The following is a 5049-nucleotide window of genomic DNA, read 5'->3' on the forward strand; positions in this document are numbered from 1 at the left end:
ATTATGGACACCATTTCACTGGGCCATTTCATTTCATGGACTTGGCCCAGCTTTCTCATCCACGGAGGTCATTTTGCAAGCCCCCTTCTCCTCCTCCATTTCCAGGCCCAGCTCCTTCTGCATGCCCTCCAACTCTCCCAGTTTGGAAGGGACATTCCCCCTGATTCATTCTCTGCCCTCCCACCTTCTCAGCTGGTTTCTTCTTTCTCCTCCTGCCATTTCTCCCTTCTCTTCAGCTCACTGCCATTGCTGCAAGCTGAGTCCAAAGCGTAAAGGCAGTCTGCCTCCAAGAAGACAGCTGAGGAGAAAGGAGAAGAGGGGGCCTTCCCAGAGGCTCAGGCAAAAGCAAACAGCTGCAGCCTCTCCTAGTTTGCCTCTCCGTCCTCAGGAACAACCCTGAAATCTTGATCATACTCTGAGGTTCTTTGGTCACAGACTCCCTTTGGGATTCCCCTCCAAAATATCATGGCCCCACAGAAGCTCCCAAGAGAGGAGAGGAGGCCTGACAGCCGGAAGAGCCTTGAGGCCTTTTTCAGAGGGAGGAGGAGGAGGAGGCTTCTTTGCTTCCAGCCCCCAAGGCTGCCTCCCTACAGAAGACCCTCCAGCCCCCCATCATTGACTCCAACCTGGGGGCCTTTCACTCTCATTCATCATTATCACATAGGAAACAAATTTGGGAGCTCCTCATTGAGGCACCCATCTTTCCTTCACTTCCAGGGAAATCCAGATGAGCCCTTCTTCCTAAGAAGTCAACAGTCAAAGCCACCAGCCTTCTAGAACCCTATTCAGGCTCCAAGCCAACTGCCAGCCTTTCCCAGAATTCCACACGCTCCCTTCCTCCCAGCAGAGGAGACCGGGAGACGGAGCAATGGGTGCAAACTCCAGGACATGAGAGACCCCCCCCCTCAGCATCCCCCCCCCCTTTCCTCTCTTCCCATTTCATGTCCCTTCCAGGTCTCTCCCACTTTCCAGAGGGGGAGCTGAATTAGTTTAATTCTTTTTACTTCTATTTTAATGTATACTTTTGTGTGTTATAATTCAATGTTCTTAAACTTGTAATTTCAGTTGTGTCCCTTTATGAGGGGGAATGAGATATTATTATTATTATTATCACCATCAACAACAATTATGATAATTAGTTTCTTGTTCCCAAAACCACAGAACCTTGTGAAAACTCAAAGACCAACAGAGATACACAATGCACTGCATAAATAGTCCAGTTTGAGACTGCTTTAACTGCCCTGGCTCAATGCTAGGGAATTCTGGGAACTGTAGAGAGCTGAGGTGCCAGAATAAACTCCAATCCCCAGGATTCCCTAGCACTGAGCAAAGGCAGTTAAAGCTGTCTGAAAGAGGGTTATTTCTGCCGTGTGATTTGGACCTCTGTTAGCATTTGAGCTTCCACAAGGCTTTGTGCTTTTGAAGGAAGAGACTCATCATCATCATCATCTTCATCATCATTACTGCAGTATGTTTTGAACCAGAAATCACTGGGACTTAACTCCAAGAAAGTGGGGCCAGGAATGCAGTCCTAGGAGGAGTAGGAAGGCATAGAGGAAGGGCCTGAGGAGGAGGAGGAGCAGAGAGCCCTCTGAGGATTCTTCAGGGGAAGAAGGAGATTGAGAAGGGGGCTCCTGGGGGGAAAGCCACAGGGAGGACTAGCTCCTGTTTGTAACTTCTTATTATTCTTATTCTTATTATTAAATTTTATTTATTTATAAAGACATAAAAATATTTATTAATACTATCTCAGTGATAGTTTTTGTGGGTTTTTCAGGCTATGTGGCCATGTTCTAGTATCTCAGTCACTCTCTGTATTATAGTATCAGCAAAGATTTTATCTGTTGATAAGGTTTGGAAATCCTATTTGGGGTCCCTTCTGACTTTGGGGCCCTTTTATCCTCCATTTTGGGATCCCTGAAGGCCTCAAACTGCCAACCACTGAGACAGAGGCAGCCATTTTGTGTTCCAGCGGCCATTTTGTGCTGCTTATGACTGTGGGGAATAATGTTCCAGAACCTTCTCTGAGGCCTCAGTTGAACACAGGCCTCTCTTTCTCTCCTGAGGCTTCAGAGAGAGAAGGAGGCCAGGCTCCTTGGGCCAAAAGGAAGGAAGTGTGTCTCTTTGTGTGTCTTTTGTGTCTCTTTTCTGAGAGGGTTTTCTTATTACACAGCTCTGCTCCTTCTGGGGAACATGGGTTTTAAAAGGGATCAGAAATGGGGAGGATAGTTTTAATGTAAGCCTTATTCTTATTCTTCATAAACATTGGGCTTTGGCTTCTAAGAGGAGGCTTGTACCCCAAAAAAGGCCAAAAGTGGCTCCTTTGGGAGGTTTTAAAAGTCTCCCAAGTTTCTTATTAAGATATTTTCACTCAAGAAGGAAGCCATCTCATATGACCAAATAAAAATAGAAAGAAACAAGAACAACAAAAATAGGGATTACAGACTTTTTATATATAAGTGTATTAATGCTTAAACCAAAGGATTACAGACTAAAACAAACTACTTATTTTTTTAAAGGAAAACCATTATTGGGATGGTAAAAACAAGACTTGGGTGCTTCTATCCTTTTACAACTGATTTAGGCTGTATCTGCTCTAGAGAAATAATCCGGTTCGAAACCACTTTAACTCTCGTCGCTCCATCCTGTGGAATCCTGGGATTTGTAGTTCGTTGTGGCACCAGAGCTCTCTGGCAGATAAGGGTAAGTGTCCCAAAGGTAAAATCCCAAGATTCCATAGCACTGAGCGGTTAAAGCGGTGTCAACGTGCCTTATTTCTATAGTGCGGATGCAGCCTTCTTTGGAAAGGGGATGGTGCTGGGGGTAAGCACTGGGGAGCTCTGGACGTTTCAGCAGATGATTTATTTATGATGCACTCAGTTCACATCTAGCTACAGGGACATAACCGGGGCCATCTCCAATTCCCCATCTCCTCATCCTTCACCACTCTAAGAAGGCATGGAGTATCTGTTGTGTAGGGGAGCTGCAGTGCACCTATGTAAGGTGCTTTGTTTGGTGCAGAGGGAGGAAGGGGATGCCCACCTCTGTATTGGCCCAAAGGAGACATATGTCACCTGCATATGTCACCAGCAGGATGCTGTTCTCTGTGTCTTTGAGTGCTGCAGGGTTTCTTGCCAAGTCAATCCTAACCCTGGCCCCTTTTCTCAGGAACTTCATCTCTGCTTCCTTCTACGCTGCTTTGGGGCCTCTCTTGCTGGAAGTGACCAAGTGCAAGACCACCAGGACCCCTGCCCACCTGATGGCTGACAGAGAGGCCAAGCGGAGGGAGTTGGGCTCCAAAAGAAAGAGGCTGCGGAGGTACAAGAATTCTTTGGTGAGTTGACGTTCTTGACTATTAATTTCATCTGTGTCACTGCTGGGCCAGTTCATGAAAGCAAACGGAGAACATATGCTCCCAATTTAGCAGAGACAGTCCTGGTTAACCCTCTGTCACCCCACTTTTTCAGGGGCTTTTAGAATGTCCCGGTTGCTCTCTCCTCCCCCCACTTTCCCCCTCTCAGCTCACTTCAATTCCTGAGTGCCATTCAGTTTGCACCCCATCAACTCAAAAGTGGGGAGAAGAGAGGAAAGAGGGAGGCAGGATATTGCCCTTCCCAGGAGGCTGAAGCAAAAGCAAACTGCTGTGCCCTTCCCCATTTGTGTCACCTTCCTCATAAACAACTTTGGCCATCTTCACTGCCTTCTGGATTGCTTGTCCACATGTGTCTTCCTTTTCCCATCTCTGCAATGTTGGAGGATATGGGGGAACATCTCTGGATCTAAATATGGAGTAGCCCCAGTGGCCCTCAATCCCAGTGTGCTCCCCAAAACTGTTATTAAAAATGACGTTTGCCTCTGAAATGTGGCAAGAAATTTCTAAATGCACTATAATGCTTTGGTGGCTAAAAGTTCTGTATGTATTGTGATAGTGAGTATCCTACTACATCTTCAATATCCCAGCAATGGCCTAAATTATATTGTTTATGATATTAGAATCATAGAATCATAGAATTGGAAGAGACCACCAGGGCCATCCAGTCCAACCCCCTGCCATGCAGGAACTCTCAATCAAAGCATACAAGTCAGATGGCCATCCAGCCTCATCTTAAAGATCTCCAAGGAAGGAGAGGCCACTGCATTCTGAGGAAGGAGTGTGTCCCACTGTCAAATAGCCCTTACTCTCAGGACGTTCCTCCTAATGTTCAGGTGGAATCTCTTTTTTTGGAGCTTGCATCCATTGTTCCGGATCCTGTTTTCTGCAGCCCTCCCAGGTTGCTCCCTCCTCAATATGACATCCCTTCAAGTATTTAAACAGGGCTATCACATCACCTCTTAACCTTGCATTCTCCAGGCTAAACATGTCCAGCTCCCTAAGTATATTATATTGAAAGGATTCGAGACAAACTAGATTTAAAGGCAGCAGGTTTTTGCTTGCTAACATAATTTAAAGTTTATTTCCTGCACTGAATTCTGAAGTGATGAAATAATATTTGGGATGCACCATGCAATTTCCTCCCCTTTTCCTTAGCCACTCTCTGGATGAAGGCTGCTTTCTGTTGCAGGTGACTTTTGCGGATGTGGCGGTCTATTTCACCAAAGACGAATGGAATCTGTTGACGAAGAAGCAGAGGCTTATGTACAATTGTGTAATGATGGAGAATTATGAGAATGTGGCTTCTGTGGGTAAGGAACCTGAATCCATTGTCCTTTCTATGAGACTGATGTCCCTTTTGTGCTAAATTATCATGGCGCTATGATTCCACTAGCATTATAGAATCATAGAGTTGGAATAAACAACAAGGGCCATCCAGTTGAACCCCCTTCTGCCATGCAGGAATACATTTCCAAACACCATCCAGCCTCTGTTTAAAGACCTCCAAGGAAGAGGACTCCACGAAACTAAGGGAGTTGCACTGTCAAAGAGGTCTTACTGTCGCTCCTCAAAGGGCTTGATGGTTTCAAGATCCTTCACCACTTTGGCTGCCTTCCTCTGGGCATGTTCCAACTTGACAACATCCTTTTTAAATTGTGGGGCCCTGAACTGGACAC

At 45.9% G+C, this 5049-nt stretch overlaps 1 long non-coding RNA gene across 1 annotated transcript; it reads left to right on the forward strand.

Moving 5' to 3' along the window:
• Positions 1-2235: 2235 nt before the first annotated feature.
• Positions 2236-4669, forward strand: LOC149290383 (uncharacterized). Its single transcript, XR_016277241.1, has 3 exons — positions 2236-2703; positions 3169-3334; positions 4563-4669. It is a non-coding gene; the product is annotated as an uncharacterized LOC149290383 (long non-coding RNA).
• The last annotated feature ends 380 nt before the right edge of the window (positions 4670-5049 follow it).

The sequence above is a fragment of the Sceloporus occidentalis genome, unplaced genomic scaffold, assembly GCF_023333645.1.
Source record: "Sceloporus occidentalis isolate IW3139 unplaced genomic scaffold, rSceOcc1.0.p SCAF_39, whole genome shotgun sequence".
In the NCBI taxonomy this organism is placed as follows: Eukaryota; Metazoa; Chordata; class Lepidosauria; order Squamata; family Phrynosomatidae; genus Sceloporus; species Sceloporus occidentalis.